This window comes from Pseudonaja textilis, chromosome 7 (genome assembly GCF_049901715.1).
Source record: "Pseudonaja textilis isolate UNSWEBS1 chromosome 7, rPseTex1.2, whole genome shotgun sequence".
Lineage (NCBI taxonomy): Eukaryota > Metazoa > Chordata > Lepidosauria > Squamata > Elapidae > Pseudonaja > Pseudonaja textilis.
Window position 1 is genome coordinate 52,786,497 of NC_141996.1, and position 21,028 is coordinate 52,807,524.

At 36.1% G+C, this 21,028-nt stretch overlaps 1 protein-coding gene across 3 annotated transcripts in view; it reads right to left on the minus strand.

Annotated features, from left to right (window-relative positions):
- The window catches only part of ERG (ETS transcription factor ERG), a 122,878-nt gene extending 103,595 nt beyond the window's left edge, over positions 1-19,283 (minus strand). For 2 of the 3 annotated variants that reach the window (XM_026700515.2, XM_026700510.2), the window contains exon 1: positions 18,483-19,283. The gene's annotated coding sequence lies outside the window, so the exon portion shown is untranslated. The remainder of the gene's footprint in view (positions 1-18,482) is intronic. The other variant, XM_087937642.1, reaches the window with a different exon arrangement.
- Between the last annotated feature and the right edge of the window lie 1,745 nt (positions 19,284-21,028).

Below are 21,028 nucleotides of genomic sequence, written 5' to 3' on the forward strand. Positions count from 1 at the left end.
AAACTACAAAAATACAGTACAGTCTAAAATACAAACAGATGAATTCACAATTTCCTCATGTGTTCCAACAACAGCAACACAACTAGAGCAATATAGGCCTTGGCCACTCTAAGTGTTTCTCCTCCCCCAGCATAAAAAAAAATCAAGAAAAGAAAAATGGCTCAGAAGAGAAAGGAGAAAGTTTCCAAAGAATCTCTCCAACTGCCATATAATTTTCATTGCTGTCATATTGGACACAGATCGAAGAAGAATAATTCTGTTTCTCAGTACTGAGAAAGAGGAAGGATAATAAATTGCAGTACATACATGCACCCATTAAGAATGTATCTTGAAGGGTAAAAAAAATGATACACAAGTAAGTAAGTAAGTAAAGTGAAACCACAAATAACAAGTGTTTGTATGTGGCAAAGTTTGAAAAGTGTGACCTAAAGTCTATATGCAGCCTATCAGAATCTATCTGGCCTGCAGAGTCTATGAGGCAAATGGACACTTTAAGTCTTGCAGAAATCAAAGACAAGCACTTTATTCCTTAAAAGCACTACCTTCACTCAACAAGTTTGATATGGCCCTCCAACCAAGAGAACTCACCCACTCAATATATATCAATAGAAGTATACATTCTACTTAACCAAGCAATAGCTCAGACTGATTTTTGCAAAATATTAGATTAAAGAACAGTTTAACGTAAACTTATTAAATACATTCAAGCATAAATTACTCTTATTTTAAGATTAGATATGTTGTAGTGTATTCAAATATAGACTTCTAAGATTACATTCCTATTGGTTAGTTAATGCAACGTAACGATTGGTTAATAACGACAGTTTCGGATTGGCCGCCTAAGCGGCGGGAAGTTTAAGTAAATACCATTGGTTGCGAGCCGCGAGCAGCCGCTATAAAAAGGGCTGCCGCAGCTCGACTTCAGTTGAAGTTACTGGTTACTAATAAAGAGCTGAATTCAACTCCGTTCTTGAGTCTGCTTTTGTCCTGGCAATAGAACATACGTTATGTATATTTTCCCCTTTTCTTTATATCAGATGGTCCTTAGATTATTAATACTTAAGAGTTAGCCCTACTTTTGAGTGTTTCTGTCAGTTCCTAAGAAACTAGGTGATGAAGGCCAAATGTTTACCAAATACAGAACATAAATAAATAATCTATAAGCATCTGTATCTGTGCATGCTTCTTAACTTTTATTTGGTGTCTGTCTTTTCTCAAAAGGCAAATGAAACCCTAACTGAGGGAACGGGAGAAATATAAGGAGAGGGTAAGAGAATATGTAACCAATTTAAACATGTTCAAATCTTCAAGGTCAGATGAATTGTATTCTGACGTACTGAAGTAATGATACTGAAATAATAGCAGAATAACTCTCTGTAATCTTTGATAACTCCTAGAGAACTTATCAGATCCCAGGAAATTGGAGATCAAATTTCATTCCCATTTTCAAAAGGGGAAGCAGGAAGACTCAAAGAACTATAAACTTGGAAGTTTGATGTTCTGAAGTGGACAAAGTCTTAAAACAGATTTCCAAACAGAATGCTTGTGAGTATTTTGTTAGACATGCTACAATCAACAGGCCCAGCATGGATAGTACCCAGACTAACTCCTTTGACAGAATTAGTGTATATATTCTATCTATATATATCATTTTTAAAAATACATTAAAGCCGATATTAAAATACATTACAGCCTAAAACACAAAATATTTTCCAATAAAATATTTTCTATTAAAATAACTACTACAGATATCCAAGCTGATGAGCTACAAATACCTTTTAGCCATTGAAAATTACAGTAGGAGCAAATTAAAGGGTTTTTAAAAGGGGGTTTTCCCCCCACATGTGGCAAAGAAAGATACAGGCAATTCTCTACAATTACTTTCTGAACAGGTTGCACCTCTAGTCAACTGGTAGCAATAAGGCAAAACAATGAAGAGGGCAGGAAATCTAAAATTAGGTTTTACTACCTATAATGGAGGATTTATGGAATAATTTAATTGGCAGTCTTGGGATAGAAACCAGGAGAACAAAAATATATATATACATATTTCTCAATATAGTCTATAAACCTAAACGTAAATATTTCTAAAAATCAACTTAAAAATGCAAAAGGAACTAAACTGTTTTTCCATTTATCTTGTTAGGATTGTTAACTACAGTTAATTGGTTCTATTTGGAACATGTTGATTAACAAATAGCTTGTGAGTAGCAAAAGGCTGCAATTTAATCCAATACTTTCATGATATAAACCATGAAACTTAACATTTTATAAATGACAAGTTGAATTCATCAAATAACAAATAGTGTAGTTTATTATTTCTGCTGAGCTCTTATAAAATATTTTATAGAATTATTTGCAAGACGTTATATGCCACTAGATGTTTTTATAACATTAATAGTGAGGGAAATTACCCCTCTCCTAGAAGAATGAAATATTTTGGGAAATATTAAAAAGCAGAATATTATATTTCCTCTAAAAGAGAAATAGAAATCTTAAGGGAGACAGAAACTCAGAGCCTCAGCTCCCTGTCCCGCCCCCAAGCAGATACTGAACTAGGGTAGCTTTAGAAAGCCTGATTTGATAATCCATTACTGCTTGCAGCAAGGTCTGGCTCTGAACAAAGGTAAGGTTAGCTTTCAGGCACAAGAGGAATTGCACAACAAGCCCCTTCATTGCATCAGCACACTCCAACCAAACTTGACTTCAAAACAAACATGACCCCACATGGCCCCATGGGAGTCTGACTACAGCCAATAGAATACATTTCTTGCACAGGAATGGGGCAAGGCACAAGAGAAGGTATAAATAACCCTCACTCTCCACTCCGTGTGGTCATCTGCCCAGAACCTCAAACCCATGTTGTCCTGTCCATCTTTCCAATCAGTCTCCATATTTCCAGTGTCTTTCTCCCCACTTGGAACTGAACATGGATATTTCTTCCAACAATAGTCATTAAGAAAATATGAAGTTTTTTCACTAATACAATGCATTGCATTCAGAGAAGAAACTTGTAGTCTTTAAACAAATCAACCATTTGTTCTCAACCATTATGTTGAGAACCATCAAGTTCTCAACCATTATGAAAATTTTAATTATTGTTTTATTAATTATTTATTTATTAAACAAATTTATACAGCTGTCCAATTCACACAGAGGTGACTCTAAAAATGATTGTAAAAATCCAACATATAATAAAACCATAAAAAATCCCACCCACATATGGCAGCAGCAACATTGTCAAATTAAACATTTGCTTGACTCCGTCTCTATTCATGGACCTTTCAGAAAAGCAGCAGGGTGGAGGCCAATCATACCCTGGGATGAAATGATGTTCCATAAAGAAGGGGCTACCACTGAGGAGGCTCTTTTTCAGGATTGCACCAGATGACAATCCTTAATCATTGGGGAACTTATCCTTCCTTCCTGTGCTGATGGGCCAAGTACATGTAATTTAGGGGAGAAGTAGTCCTTCTAATAGCCTGGCCCCAAGCCATGTAGGACTTTTATCTCAAAAATAGTACTTGATTGCTGACACATATGAATATGTTTAATTGCAGCAGTACTTCTATTTTGGGAAAGCAAGCCCTGAATTATATTATTCATCGTGGATTGGTCTTTTAAAATAACTCTCTCTCTCTCCCTCTCTCTCTCTCTCTCTCTCTCACTGTGCACTAGAACAATCAAAAATAGAATTCTTAATACAGAAAGGCAAATGTGATTTAATAGATATTACTAAAACTGAAATTCATGAATGGAATGCAAAATTGAAGGACATACCTTATTAAAAAAAACAGCAGATAAAAGGATGGAAAAGTATTTTTAGAAGGGAGTAGATGAAGGCATATATATTAAGATCTTAACAGGAAACTGCTTAGTAAAGAAGTAAAAGTAGTGTACACTTTGGCAAGAAGTGACCATGTTGACTTCAGGCTACTACTTAAAATAGACATTGGGAATACAGACAGATATACGCACCAAATGTCAAGATAACCAGTTCCAATATTAAGTGGTTCGCCATGGATGACAATATTGTGGTTCCCCAGGGATGACAATCCTCAAAGGAACCACAGGAGGATTGAGAACTTCTGAGAAATAAGATACCATATGTACAATTGTACAATAATGTACAATAGAGGGAAATGGAAGAGTAGCTTTGGAAAATGTTACGGCTATATAAGGAGTATTCTCCTGCTAAGAATTAGAAAAAGTATATACACCAAAGAAACTTAGCATTAGAAGGGAAGCTAAAAACAGCAAAAACAACCATTTTTTGGCTGTGACAACTGGAAAGGAAAGAAAAATGGGTGGGCAGGTGGGTTGCTTGTAAAAAAAAAAGGAGAATGCCAGGTAACATGATCTTATTCAATGATATTTAAATCATCTATTGAGAACTGAATTCATGCGGCATTGCATTTTAGACGACTATGTACATTAAGAGCTATCCAGGTTCTGTCACTCAGCAGTGTTGCAACTCTGCTCAATTCTCTCTTAGCAACAGAAATTTTGGGCTCAGTTGTAAGTCAAGGACTATATGAATAGATGCTTCTATTCTTAATCCTCAAATTCATAACAACTATTATTGTAACAAAAGAAATAGAAACACTTAAGTGTTTGCAGTATTTGAGTTATATAATTCTATGAGATGCAACAGGATAAAACAATAAAGGTATATTTAGGACTACAGATCATCCTCAACTCACAAACATTCATTTAGCAATTGTTCAAAGTTACAATAGCACTGAAAAAAGTTACTTACAATCAAACCTTGCACTTACAACCGTCATAGCATTCTCACAGTCATGTGACCAAAATGCAGGTGCTTGCCAAGTGATGTGTATTTACAACACCCAGTTGCAACACCCAGGATCATGTGATCATCATTTGTGACCTTCCAACAAGGAAAGTCAATGGAGGAAGTTGAATTTGTTTAACAGCTGCACAAATTCACTTAACAATTGCAGTGATTTACTTAACAACTGTGGTTAAAAGTCATACAATCAGTTAACTCACTTAACAACCATCTTGCTTAGCAATAAAAAGTTCTGGTCTCAACTGTTGTCATAAATCAAAGACTACCTGTAATATAATTATGTTCAATACATACTTTTTCAAAGTCTATGTTATATATTTCTGGGAGAATGGTTGAACTTATATTTATATACCCTTTATCATACTACTCACACATTATTATACATTATTATACTCATATCCACTGCTTCCAATATCCACTTGCTATCCAATAGCTATTCTTCAATGATTTATTTCATCACAGTCTCTCTTGCACAGATAGTTTGCATTTAGTTTCCTCCTAATACAGTACTTTCTTTGAAAATGGTTTAGAAATTGCAAATGCCCAGATGTTCATGGAAGAACTTGCTGCTGAGGCCCTTTTAGTAATAATTGGTCTCTTTATAGGAACTGATCCCTATTATGATGGGAAGAGGTAGAAAGGTAGACTTCATGCGGATTCCTAAATTCAATGAGATCTTTCTACTTTTTGTTTAATAAAAAGAGGTAGTAAGAAGTTTTTAACTACAGTATATCTTTAAAATAATATCTAGTTTATTCCTCAGTTGCATGCTCCTGATTTAACTGAAAGAAGATTGTTATATACAAGAAATCCTACAATTATCTGTTCAAAAGGTTAGTAACTGTCTCTGAAAAACCTATTTCAGAATAGGTATATCTCATTTAAATCCCAGTGGACCTGCGAAACATTTATATCCAATGATGGTGGCATTTTGTAAAAAATCTGTAAGCGTGTGGCTTTTATTGCAGGAGTTTCTAATTAAAATTGAGTTTAGATAAGTCACTTTGCATATTTTCAATTTCACATCATAGCAGTTGTACCCTCCCTCTTTAATGTTTGGTGGTTGGAGTTCAGTGACTAATTTGAAGTCAATCTACAGTTGATTTACAACTGCAGCTTGCTCAAAACAGATGCAAAGAAAATATTAATTCTGACTAAGTCTAAATGACTCACTACACCTAAATTGGAGGTCCTTCAAAAATGATATCATATGGCTTCTTCCATAAATAAAGTGCTCAAATTGTGCAAAGGTTGTTTTCTTTCTCCTTTTTCAGTTTTCCAAGAAAAGTACCTTAGACACATGTCATTTTAGTAAATGTTAAAAGTCCATTGTGGTAAAAAAAATGACTATCGAAAATAGCATCTTTATATTTCACCATTTTATTCACTACAAGTATTCCGAGTCATGTCTGCTTATTTCAGTACTGAAAATAAGCCTTTATTACTCTTCATTTCTTTTTGGGTTTCAGTACCAAAACAGGAATGAAAGAGTTAGATGGAATCTCTTCCATGCATCATCGAGAAACTTCTGAGCCAAGTGGTTGCTGCAGAATCTTTATCTCCTGATGATGCTGTAAGAGCTTAAAAAAACCCCACAGGAATCAGCATTCAGTTTCCCAAAAGAATATGAATCAGTGAATAAATAACTCTTTTATGAAAACAAAACTAGACAATTATTTTATTAGAGAAATTAAGATTTTTCTGAATATATCACATCACAGCAAAAATGGGTACATTTTATATTTATGTAGACTGTTTTACCTTATTTTAAATGTCCATTCTATATTTAAATGTATTCACGTTTATTTGCACTTTGCATTTTAGGTACAGCCATCTTTCAAAAGAATTCATAGTTGTATTAATTACATAAAAACCAAACATGTAGAAGTATGATAAAGCAATACAATTGTAGCATCAAGAGCAATAATATATCTGGTAATAATGGCTGTAGTTATTTTTTTAAGTAGGGTAACCCTTATAAAAATTAAGCTTATGATTTTTTTCTGCACATTCAGAATGTAACAAAAATGATATAAAGATGGACATAATTGTGGCCTGTCATATACTGAAATAGTGAGAAGAAGCTTTGCATTATGGTGTACAAATGAGTGCACACAAATATATAAAGAGAGAGAAAATGATATAGTTGTTATTCTTACTGACATATGTGACAATTGCTAAAATAGACTATATCTGAAAAAGCCAATAAACTCACCACTTGTATTTTTGAAGCAAATTCTGATAATAATATTGGTGAACAGAGCATGCAACTGAAGTATAAGAACAGAGAAGGGGCTAAAATTTATTAAATCCAGATTTAAGCATTTATATAATTCCAGATTTGAGGATTTATATTAATAGCCTACTAAGTAGAGATGCAGATTTTTTTTTGATAGGTTAAGATAATATTAGTGATGCCACCAAATCTCAAAATTCTTTTGCTTTTAAGTCAAATACAGAAGTTTATAATTTTTGAATGTCTACCAAATTAAGATTTCATTCCAGCAAAATTTTATTACGTTCAGGATATAGACCAAGACTGAGTTAATCATTTGTTATTTGTTCTTCTGAAGAACTACATAAATATCCAAACCTGAAGTACAAAATGTATTTTGGAATGTTGGGGAGTGTGCATAATAAGACATAAGACATAAGAATTTATTTGTCATTACACTCGCAAGCGGGTGCAACGAAATGAGGTGTTCTTCCACAAGTAAAACTGGACAACACTATTGAAAGAAAAATAAAATTAAACACAACAGACCATACAATAATCTCTATACAATTTAAAAATGTAAATACCCCATTACTCTCAGCCATTAAATTCCACAAAATCTTATGACCCTGCATTCAAACTCAAAACTGCACTTGGATAAAAACTGTTCTTAAATCTAGTCGTCCTTGTTCTTAATACCCTGAATCTCCTTCTCAATGGTAATAGTTCAAAGAGCTGATGTCCCGGATGAGAGGAGTCATTCAATATATTAAATATCTTCCTCTTACATCTATTCCTATACCATTCTTCCAAAGAGGGGGGTGAGCAGCCAATGATGTTTTGGGCCATCTTAATCACCCTCTGAATTGCCTTTTTCTCTGCCACTGTGCAGCTCGAGAACCATACACAGAGACAGTAGGATAATATACTCTCAATTGAACTCCGATAGAAGGTAGTCAGTAGACTCTCAGCCAGTTGTTGTTTCCTAAGAATCCTTAGTAAATACAACCGTTGTTGTGCCTTCTTAATTAAAGCAGCGGTGTTTGCACTCCAGGTCAGGTCATTTGTAATGATGGTCCCGAGATACTTACATTCAACCACCTGTTCCACACGAACTCCCTCTATATACAGTGGCTGAATGTCTCTCTTTTTTTCCTATAGTCCACTATAACCTCCTTGGTCTTCTTAATGTTAAATAGAAGATTATTATTTTTGCACCAGTGGGATAGCTGTAATACCTCATCCCGATATGCAGACTCATCATCCCCAGAAATAAGTCCTACAAGCGTAGTATCGTCTGCAAATTTTATTATCTTATTGTTGGGATGTTTATTTGTGCAATCTGATGAATAAATGGAGAACAGTAGTGGACTAAGGACACAACCTTGCGGAGTGCCAATGCTAAGTGTCTTGACAGTAGAAATATAATCATTCAGTTTAACTCTTTGTGGACGATTTGTTAAAAAATCCAATATCCATAAACAAATAGAATCTGGAAAATCTAGATCTTTGAGCTTGGCTATTAATCTGTATATAATAATATCTGTGAGGGACAGTGATGTAAATCCATAAAAAGATGCAGTCACTTTAAGAGGTTCTCAGCATTTGCTATAAGCTTACCTGAATCACACTTTGGGCTCTGAATCACATTTTGCCCTTTGAATAGAGGCAGAGAGCCCCTTGAAAACTCTGCACTGTCTTGTCCTACCATCTTTGCAGCTATCCAGATTTTATTTCTGTAACTATTTTTCCAGAGAAAATGGACTTGAAATGCACAAATATACAGAATATTTTTAGCCATGCTGTTAGCTTGACACCTTTTGTATTAGAAGCAGAAGCAGATTTTTTAAATGGTCTTAGTCAAAAAAGGGGCACCTGAATCTACTACTTTGTCCATGTCAGGCTGCTATGGTAAACAACATGCATGGAATAAAAGCCAGTCAGAATATGATGTGTTGCAATCCCCATATTACTTCATCAAAATTCATAAGCAAATGTTCAAAAACAATCTAAAAATTTGTAATGAACAATTTTTCTTTAGATTTATAATACAATACTGGATTTCTAAACTCACTGAGCAAATTATGATTTATGACTTGACATCATCAAAAAGATATAAATCCAAGTTTGGAACTGGCAGAAATGTTAGATGTGTTAATTTAAAAGTGCAATCCAGTTCATATTTACTTGAGGAAAGGCCTGCTATTTTTCAATAAGATTTCTCCTTGCTGAAGAGATTTAGAATTCAAATCTAATTTACAGAACCTAGGCAACATGTTTGCTACTCACTGGAGTATTTGAAATAATCTCACTATCAAACAATATGTTACTCTCTAATAATGACAGAAATATGTATTATCATATAACTATTCAGGTTAACGTAACATAATGAACAAGGTTGGAGGAGAGTTTAAATGAGTGCAATGGAGTTTGTCACTACTTTCCCACTGACAGCAGATATTGATGTATGTTGGAAGTCATTCTTGAAGTACACTTAGTTTCAGGAGAAATTTATTAGATAGTACTATGGAGGGATATGTACCTGTCAGGAAGAGCAAACTTAAAATTTCTATGTGCTTGCAGAATTTACCATGTGGCCCTCTGGATTAGGGCCATAGTCTTGAGGCATAGTTCTCATTTTAAAATCAAATTACATGGAAAATTTTCCTCTGAGGCAAACACAATTTATAAGCAACATATTTTGAGAAAATAATCCACTAAAAAGAAAGAAGAAAAGAAAGTGTGTACCATTTGAAAAATGGCACAATACCAAATACAGAAAATCCCTCTGATATTAATGATAATTTTTGCTTTCATTCAAATAACAGTGTGCATTCTAAAACTTTGGCAAAGTCACATAGTATTTAATTTAGGTCATTTTTTAAAAATTGTTTGCTCAATGTGAAAAATACAGAGATACGTGTGTGTGTGAGTGTAGATACACAGACACACACACACACACAAAAAAAAATTAAGTTTCTGAATGTACTTGTATACTGAAGTAGAATAGAATAGAATAGAATAGAATAGAATAGAATAGAATAGAATAACAGAGTTGGAAGGGACCTTGGAGGTCTTCTAGTCCAACCCCCTGCTAGAATTGAATTGGAATGGAATGTTGTTTTAATTATATTATACATTTATAATTTTTTCTTTTTTTAAGAATACAGTTTGTATTTTAAGAATGTACCAAGCAGAATCCGAATGGAAGTTATGTATTATATTGAATGTTACAACTTTAGGGAAAAGATATAAAGGCGTCATACTCCAATCAGTAACTACAGGAGAAATTTTGTTTAATGAGAAAAGATAATAGATAATTGAAACAGGACAAAAAATATAAATACAATTATCTGAATTGAGATGAGATAATTAAAATAAAATTGAGAAAATTAAAAGAGGGGAGAAGCTATGCAGAAAATGTAAAATAGTAATAAGATATGGAATAGAATGAAGCATGAACTTGAATTTGTGTCTGTACGAAGAAATGTAACCCGGGATTACGCTACTTTCAAAAAAGATGTTTTATTTGTATTTTTTTTCTCTCTGTGAAAACTCAAATAAAATTTACAAAAAGAAAAAAAGAATAGTTTGCAGCTGTGGGAGGGAGAGGGGCCTTCACACAACTGCATCTCATGTATCAACTATGCCCATTCCTGGACTAAGAGGGCTTGCTTATAGTTAGTCTAGAAGCTTCACTTGGTCCAGTATGTATCAGTGTGGATAATTATGCATGTAGTTTGTTATGCCCATATGACGTTCCTACTCCACAAGCCATACTGGCTCCTAACAGACTTCCAGCTACAATTCAAGATGTTAATTGTCACTTTTACAACTCAGACTTAAACTGTTTCAACTCCTTTCCTCAAAATGACACTATAGAGCACTGCACACCAGAACAACTAGACACAAGAACAGTTTTTTCCCAAACGTCATCACTCTGCTAAACAAATAATTCCTTCAACACTGTCCAACTGTTTTACAAAGTCTGCACTACTATTACTATTAATCTTCTCAACACTCCTCATCACCCATCCCCTCCCACTTGTGACTGTATGACTATAACCTTGCCGCTTGTATCCTTAGGATTTATATTGACCATTTCCTAGTATGATTTGATTGCTTATTGTACCCTATGACTATTAGGTGTTGTACCTTATGATTCTTGACTCTCGACAAAAATGCATCTTTTCTTTTATGTACACCAAGAACATTTGCACCAAGACAAATTTCTTGTGTGTCCAATCACACTTGACCAATAAAAGAATTATATTTTAGTCTATTCTATACAGCTTTACACGACATAAGACTGGATTACCTGTGGACTGCCTTCTCCCAAGAACATCTGTCTACACTAGACACTGTCAGAAAGAGTGCATGCCCCCTTTAAACACTGCTATCTGATGAGGTCTAGAAAGAATGCTATTTTAGTGACTGCTCTCCACCCTCCTCCCCACATCTCAATATATGACAGGCCCCAACACTGAGTACCTTTAGAAAAGCCATTAAGACTGTGATGACCCTGGAGGTGGCACAAAGGCAACACAGCTAGAGAATAATTATGAGTTCCTTTATTAGTTCCAACTTTGCCCCCAACTCTCTGGTCTGGAGAAAAACTCACCCATGAACCCGTAACAGCCTTTGGCTGCAGATACTTCAGTCCAAACATTGTAAACAGAAAACTTCAAATTATAAATCCAACAAGGCTAGATAAGGTAACAAATCCAGTGGAACAAGATAAGGAGTTCCAGAAGTGAAATAACATGGCAGTAAATCAAACCAGTTGCGACATGCTAGGAACTCAGATAACAGCAGCCAACACTAGATAACTCACCGTTTGTTCCTGACAACCGCCCCTCTCATTTGCCTCCCCTTTAAACTCCATCCCCAGGTGTGCCTTGTGAAGGGAATGAGGGCCATTTCCTCCCTCGTAAGCCATGCAACCCACATTGCTCTGGTCTCCATTCCTCCCTGTGTACCCTAGGATGAAGAGGGGATGGGCCTTGGTCTTCCTCTGAACCCCCCTCTCCCTTGTTCTACCTCTCCCCTGCTCTGGCCAGTTTGACTTTGCCCTTCCCCCGTTTCCTCCACAGCCAATGGAGTCATTCTCCCTCTCCTTGTCAGCTGTTTGTCTTCCTCCTCAGATTCAGACTCCAACAGGGGCATGACAAAGACCTGGCTTTCCTCCCAGTCATTGATATCAGTTAAGTGGAATCCTATTTTGGTTGCCATATTGCCCCTGTCTGCTTGCCATACAGATAGTCCTCAACTTACAACAGTTCATTTAGTGATTGTTCAAAATTACAAAGGCACTAAAAAATGTGACTTATGACTGTTTTTCACAGTTCCAATCTTTGCAGCATTACCATGGTCACATGATCAAAATTCAGATGCTTGGCAATTGGTTCATATTTATGATGGTTGCAGTGTTCCAGGGTCATGTGATCCCTTTTTGCAACCTTCTGACAAGCAAGTCAATGGGAAAGCCAGATTCACTTAACAACTAACTTACTAAGTTATCAACTGCAGTGATTCACTTAACAACTGTGGCAAGAAAGGTTGCAAAATTGGGCAAAACTCACTTAACCAATGTCTCACTTAACAACAGAAATTTTGGGCTCAATTGTGGTCATAATTTGAGGACTACATGTATTACATTTCATGTTTTATAGACTGGGTTTTTTTTAAAATGTTGTATAGTTTTACAATTGTTTACTTTTGCTATACCCCGCTCAGAGTCATTGATTTAGTTGTACTGGAATCCACATCTGAAGTTTCATTATATAGAAATGTTTCTGCAATATATTTCAGTAAAGTATTTTTAACTGAAAACTGTAGTTCTTTGAATTAACCAATTCAAACAGTTCATATTATAGAACTTAAAATAACTAGCATGTGTTACTTTAACATGTAAATAACAAAAGGTGTTCAAATATTATATGATATTTTTAAAATAGCGCTGACTCAAAATTCTCAAATAGCACTTATATTACCTTTTGTATATGTAGACTAAAAACCAAGAAGATAAGATGAGGGGCAATTCTCATCTTACTTTCCTATGTTGCTGCCAATTTTCTGACAGCATGAATTCTTCAAACTAGTTGCTGATTAGTAGGTATTTTTCCCTAGTTAGTAGGCAGTAACCAACAGTTTCTGACAAGAACAACTTTCTCTTTAGCTTCAGTTAAGGCTCTTTCCATTTAATTTATATGGAAAAAACATCACAGAAATATTTTACCACATCTTGGCAACAAAATAAGTGATTTTCAAATGCTTTTTGGAGGGTGATATTGAACTTGGTAAAATTTTAAGACTTATCTAAATAACTGGTCAATTGATGTATTTTGACCAGCATTAAGTATCAAATGTCCAATTTTATTTTAAAATATACAAAATATAAAATATACTTGAAAACTTAATTCTACTAAGTATAAATTTTTGATTCATTTATACTGATTAAAGGACAATGATGCTTAAAAGTCAGTGAATATTTTTGAATTTTCAATATTTCTGCATAAATATGACCTAAAAATCATCTTCTTCATATGTCCCAATAAAGAGAACACAATTCAACAAATAAATGAAAAATATTATAAAGTAGTATCTTGGTAGTTAATTGGTTCCAGGAGGTGAGATGAGTACCAAAAACAATGAGTACCAAGCAAATGTTTCCCATAAGAAATAATATAATGAGTCACAAGGCAACTGACATTGATAAGTTCTAGCTTGTGCATTGAGTATCAAACAAATGATGAGTACTGGGACAAAAATTTTGCACAAAATAAATTGACTACCAAATTCAATGAGTTTCAAAGCAATTGAATACCAAAGTACCACTGTACTTATTAATTTATTTATTGAGAGAAATGATCCAGAGCTACATATTTCTGTGTGGCAAAAACATGTGAAATTCTAAGATTAACAATTCATTTGAAAGTGAAATTAGAATCAAGGGTTTCAATCAATAGGATGATAATCAGATATTTGTGTGGCATGTCCTGCATTATTTAAAGAACAGAATTGTATGTATTCACTATTAAAGTCTGATCCTCACAACAGAAGTATGTGGAAGTATGTTATAGCTTGAACAAAGGAGATTTCTGAGGACCTTTGAAAAACAGTGGATGATGCTTACCAAGCTGGAAAAAGTTACAAAGCTATTTTCAAAGTGTTTGGACTTCATAGTCTTCTGTCAGGCTGATTATGTGCAAAAAAAGATAATTTAATATCTTTATTACTTTCCCCAGGAGTGGTGAACCAACCAAAATATAGCAAGAGCAATGTGTATAATATTCTGGGAGGTCTCAAAGAAGTCTAAGGATCTAAAGACCACTCTTGCATTGGTGAAAGTCATTGTTCATGAGACCATCAGCAAGAAAACACTGTACAACAATGACCCTAACCCACAAAGAATGTTGCTGCCTGTCTACGGTTTATGAAAGACCATGTGGATAAGCCAGAAAGCTATTGGAAGAATGTTCTTTGGATGAGGAGACCAAAACAGAACTGTTTACTTGAATGAAAAGTGTTATGTTTGGTGAAAACATTGCATTCTACCATATAAACTTTACCTCTTCTGTGAAAACATGATGATTGCTGCCTTTGCGCCAAGACAACTCGCCATCATTGATGCATCTCTGAATTCTGAATTTACCAGCAAATTCTATAGGAAAATGCCAGGGTATCTGTTCATGAACTGAAGCTAAAGAGAACATCGTGCAAAACACACAAGATACAATGACCAAAGAATGGTTAAATTGAAGAAACTTAATGTTTTGGAATGGTCACATCAAAGCCTAACCTCAACCCTACAGAAGGATTTTGAAAGGATATGTAGCAGACAGGTCCTATGGGGAAGCCACCCACATCCCTGAGTTAAAGCTGTTCTGTAAAAAGGAGTTATTTAAAACTCTTCAAAGCCAATATGCAGGATTGATCAACAGTTATTAGAAGTGTTTGGTTGCAGTTTTATACTACCCAAGCAGGGCACACCAGATACTGAAAACAAAGGTTCACATAATTTTGCCACACCTGTGGCTTTGGACCATTTTCCTCAATAAATAAACAAGTAAAATGTGTTTGACTCCTTTCTTTAATAGGATTCTCTTTATCTAATTTTAGGGCTTAGTGAAGAACAGGTCACCTTTTAGACCATATTTACGTGGACATATTGAAAATTCAAAGGGGTTCACAAACTTTTACCACTGTATATAAGGTACTTAAATCAGGTAACATCAATTATTTCTACAGAAAGAGAAACATTCAAAACAATCTCATTCTGTAATGGCTATATTGCATTTCCACCTTAGTGTTCTTATCACCACAAATTAAAGCCTTTGAAAATTAAACAAAAACTTTTAACAAGATGACATTTTTTGATTAAACAAAAAAGGAAATTATTTAGAAAATAATCTGAAGTGTGTTCTATAAATTAAATACTTGTGCACTACTTAAAGCCAATATCATTATTGAAGATAATTTAAACAAATTAGGTAATTTAGTTCACAAATCATATTATGAACCAATAATTCAGCACATTGACCTGTTGCCTTTATTAATCTTTTCATTCTTTGACATAAAATAAGAAAACAAAGTTTTCAGCCATAATATCAATAAATAACTTTTTTACAAACTGGGTTTTGTTTTATATCACTCTTTGTAGTACAATGTAGTTAACCATCAAAAAAATTAAACATAATCTCTTTTTAAAGTCGTCCAGTTGGAGAGTTCTGAACATTTTAGTGATTAATCTCCTAGAGTTGCCACCTCAATTGATGTATTGATGTATCCTATAAGTTTGATTCAATACATAAAGACAACAAAAATTAAAATCACAAAAAATAATCAAATTATTATATATATATGTGTGTGTGTGTGTGTGTGTGTGTGTGTGTGTATTCATTCTTAAGTTTTCGCGGGTACTTACATGTATGGCATTCAGCTTTGTTCAGGTATTTTCCCACGTCATTGTAGTTGTGCTTTTAAAGTTGTAGCAACGTTTCAGCAGAATCTCATCTGCCATCATTTGATGAACACTATACAGAAGCCTGATGATGGCAGATGAAATTCTGCCGAAACGTTGCCACAACTTTAAAAGCACAACTACAATGACGTGGGAAAATACCCAAACAAAGCTGAATGCCATACATATCTATATATCTATATCTATATCTATATCTATATCTATCTATCTATCTATCTATCTATCTATCTATCTATCTATCTATATATATAATAGAAATATCATTAATCTTTGCCATATCTAACCATAGGTAGCACTACAAAAATCTGTTTCACTTTGGAATGGAAGTTATGCAAAAGTGTAATTTCTTAAAAGCTTGTTGAACTTTTGCTCCATGAAAGTAGTTTTTCTCCTACACTGAAAGTCCGAAGTAGCCCCCAAACATCCAATTTGCTGGCCATTACTTAGTTAACAAGGTTTTAGATTACACACATGGATACATATTCCACTGAAGTCAATGGAGCTTAGTTAATATATACTGAACTAGTTTAGAACAGCTGTTTTGCTTTCTTCGAATTTCCCATTTTAATGCCGTAATACTGAGAAAAAAGTGAAAGAAAAATAGAAAATATATTTCTAGGGATAAAAACAAATATATTTCTGCAATTCCAACTTAAGCCAATAACAGTATATTCTCATACTAGATAAAAACATTCTAATGGAATATTTGGTTGGCTCTTTATTTGAACTCAAAGCACTCTTTGTTCCCTTTGCTTCGAACAAGCCAGAACTGTGTGCTTATAGGGTTAAAACTAAGGAATGTGACAGTTCTCCATGTGCAGTCTATAGACCTAACTTTTCTTCTTTCCCTAGTGGGACACTAAACTACATGAAAACAATGCAGCCCACAAACTACTATTCTGGCTCACAAAAGTTTTGTTCATTTCATTTAGTGCTATTTATACCAGGATGATTTTTATTATTATTTTAAAAGTAGCAATTACTGCAAGTATGGTGTAGGTCTGTAGTGAACACAAATAGAAATAGGCCTTTGCTGGTTTTTACTACATACTGAAAGTTACCTAATAAATGGATGATTTACAGTAGATAGTTTGCTGGTCTCATCAATTAATTTTCTGAATCAGGAAATGACATTTGTACATCTATGAATCTAAAGCTGTGTCTTATCCATTGTATTATTTCAAATACTTTGACTGAAAGACTAAACCCTGGATAGTGAACAAAATCTGTAGCAAATTATTGAATTATGTGTTATGAATATATGCCTGTACATATGTCAACACAAGTACTAAATAAAGGTACATGAAATTTAGGTGCCAAATTAATAGTTGAAATACAATGCATTATTTAAAACAACTGATCAAAAAGAGTTAAAAATCAAAGGAAAAAGTCAAATGAAACTGACAAGTTAATGTAAATATCCATACTGGGTTACTGGATAATAACTTAAGAATGAGTTTTTAAAAGGATAACTACAAGTCAATAAAATGCTTGACTGAAGAAAATAAGGGGTGGGGCAGCATGAAAAATAATGAGAGAGTCCAGGTAATAACTTCAGAACTGCTGGATAGCAAATTAAATGTGTAAAAATGTGTGTTTTTCACAACTGCTTTCAATATGATCCAGACATGGATACTTCTTGTTTTCACACAAAAGTATAGGTGAATTTAGGATCCAAAAAGAAAAGAAAAATCCCATATTGAGCAGGTAGCTTCCAGAAAGCCTTTGAGCAAGTCCTGTTGCCAAGAACAACAAGGAACAGGCAATCTGATTAAAAGACATCTAGGTTAGTGAAGAGTGGAGCCTTTGTATTACAGAAGAATACCAGATAAGCTAACTATGGTGGAACACTCTGGGGCAATAACATAAAAAGTCTTCCTTTGCTCAGTTTTCATAATCAATGGACCACCAGCTATTTCATGGCACTGGATTCTGTTCTTGTCGCCTCTACTTGTTTCTAAATATTCTCTTTTTCCCCCCTTTCAGTCAGCAACAGAAAAATGGCTGTTCTCTACCACTTGCGCACAAAAGTGGCTTGTTTTACTACAATTGCTAGGTTTTCAGAGCAACGGTTTAAATTGCTGGAGAACCGTAGCTCACCGGCCTATATTCTCCACAGTCACGGAGTCTCTACAGGGCTCTCGAATAAATATAACTCCCCCTCTCCACCCCCGGACTGATTGCTGGAAGTCCAGGCAGGCGCCCACCCGAACGGTTGAAGTCCCCCCATAACTCGGCGGATGCCCAAGCGCTCAGCTCAGGCGAGCCTCAATGCCCTGTTGACCCAAAGCATCGCTCCCGGGAAGGCGGGAGAGCCACTTCGCCGGACCGTCCTCACCCACTAGTGACACTTCGCTTCGCCCTTCGGAGGCTGAGAGTCCTCGAGCCCCGAGAAGACCCGCACCCACCTGCTGGCCGACCTACCGCTGTTACCTCCCCTTCGCCCCAGACAGCTGCCTCAGGGAACTTACCTCCTCCAAGCGGAGGGAGCGCGTTGCCCCGGCCAAGAACTGGTGTCAGCAGGGGAATGAAAGGGGGCTGCCGGTGGGGTCCGTGACCGTCTCTCGCCGAATACGACGACTCTCTTGCATCAAGATTCAGCGGCGGGCGGCGGGGGCTCCGGTCCCCCAAAGCCTCTTCCCGCCTCTAAGCATGGCTGGCCAGCGCAACTCCGCGCCCCCCCTTAGCGCCCAAGTCCAGCTCTCCAACAGGGGCGCCCGGTCAGGCATCCAGAGACGTAGAAGGTGCTGGCACGCCCCACGCGTGTGTTTACCCAGCGGAGGCTGCGGGTGGGTGCGAGCCGGCTCCATTCAAATCCACGAAAGTTTGGCCATTGGCTTCAGTGGGAGGCGCCTGGTGCCCCCAGAAGCTGACGGCCTCTCAGTCACCACCATTCCTGTGGCTAGAAAGGGGAAGGGGCTCGAACGCGCAGCGCCGGCAGGCAAGGCAGCGTTTTAAAGTGTGGGTCCTAATTAATGAGTTCCGGGAACATGAAAACGACCACCACCATTAAAACAAAAACAAAAAACAAAACCACTCGTGGAGCAGATTACCTTCAAAATCCCTTTTGTCAGAAGAGAAAGAAGCAAAAGTGAGGTACTCTTTGATAGTTAAGAAGTCTGGAGTGATGATAGGAGAAGGTTCAAGAAGTCTCCACAGATCTAGACGTCGAGCTTCTCGGTTTTGGATCTCAGAGGAGGAACGGTCGAAAAGTCAGGATTGCGGAGGATGAGGCTGGACCGCGCGTCAAACATTTGGTGCTAATTCGCAGTGACGAAAAAAAAAGTCACCCCTAGCGGACGCCCAGCCTTCGGGCTGACGGCTTAGGATCACGCTGACGGAACATGAACACGGGTCAAATCCGGATAACGGAGGCGTAGAAGGAGATTCCGTTTGCTCCCTCAGACTTTAAACGCCTCACGAAATAAGCCGGCCACAAAATAGAAGCAGCTCGATTTGGAAAGACGAATTTCGGCAGTGGGAAAACCCGGAATCGGACATTTTTTTAACAGCCGCCAGTCCAGAACCGATAGTATTTAGAAGGCTGGGGAGGGAGGGCTTACCGCTCTTGTCCCGCGATGGTTCCCATTGAATTTTCTTGGCAGAACACTTTTGTTCAATAAGTCCTATTGGTTTTGCTGCTACTCTCAGTCCCGGGCTGAAAACTTCTTTCCCCCACACTCTGGGATCCCAGATTTCCTACTGGGATACAGACCGTGCCAAGGAGAAACTTGACTTTTTAAATTTATATATATATATATGTGTAAAATAATAATGACTAAAAGCGTCAGCACTTTTTCTGGAAAAAAAGCAGCACGTTTATATAATGTATTAATTGGTCGCTATTAATGTACTTTTCTTGAGCATAGCGCACAGAAGTCTGATTGTGAGCAAGGAGTGTTTTCAATGAAAGTAGAGTTATTTTAGCTGCAGACGTGTTTACATTTCTGTGGTTTAGTCTATAACTTTCTCTTTTTCTTGCTTCAGAATTCTGCTCTGTGAAGCAAAGCCCTTAGCTCCCAGACATTCCAAAAGTCTGCCAAAATAACAGGGGGGATGGCAAAGGAGATTGTAAAAAAAGCTATGCACATGCAGAGACCCCCAAGTCCGGGTCAGGGGAATCGCTATATACCCCTTTTCTTTTTAGTCAGTTCAAAAACCTTCAGGGCTTCATTTCCTGTTTCTAAGGGGTGGGTGAATAGGGAATACAGCAGGTCTATTAATATTTATTTTAGACACTCTGTAAGTCTATGCTAAGGACAGCAGTTGACAGTATTGGACAATAGCACATTCTATAAAGAAAAAAAACCACAAATATACTCCATGTGTGTGTGTGTGTGTGTGTGTGTGTGTGTGTGTGTGTGTGTGTGAGAGAGAGAGAGAGAGAGAGAGAGAGAGAGAGAAGGTGGGGGGGGAAGAGAAGCTATTTATTGTGCTGAAGACACCTGTAAAACTCCTGAACTATGTATTCTTCTTAAGTACTGGAGTGGTGCAAAATTTGATACTATGTTACCAAAAACGAGATGAAAATCTAATGTACCTTATGTTATTGCAACTTACTAGCTTAAAGGACCTCTCATTTATTGATGGGTTCTATAATTTAACAAATAAAGCTTTGCAACCAGTAACAGCAATCCTCAACTATTTTTAAAAAATTACAAATAAATCTTCCATAAAAGAACGGCTGGTTCTTCAGCTCCTGCTGTAGTCTGACCATTTTATTAGTTGGTGGAACAATGGGGCATAGTATAGAGGAGAAGCCATTTTGTTGCTGCCTCTAGGGTCTTGGGTATGTAGTTCAGCCTTTATCAGAGTCATGTAAATTGAATAGATTGGGTTCTTTAATCTTTGCTGCTGTATGTTGTTTACTATTTTGTTCTGATGTTTATATATTTTTATTTATTGTTAGTCACTGGTTCCTCATGGTTGTAAAAATTAAATAAACATTTGTTAATAAATAGATAAATATAGAATACCTGAATCATTGAGTAAACATTAGCCGTGGTAAGAAAAGTGA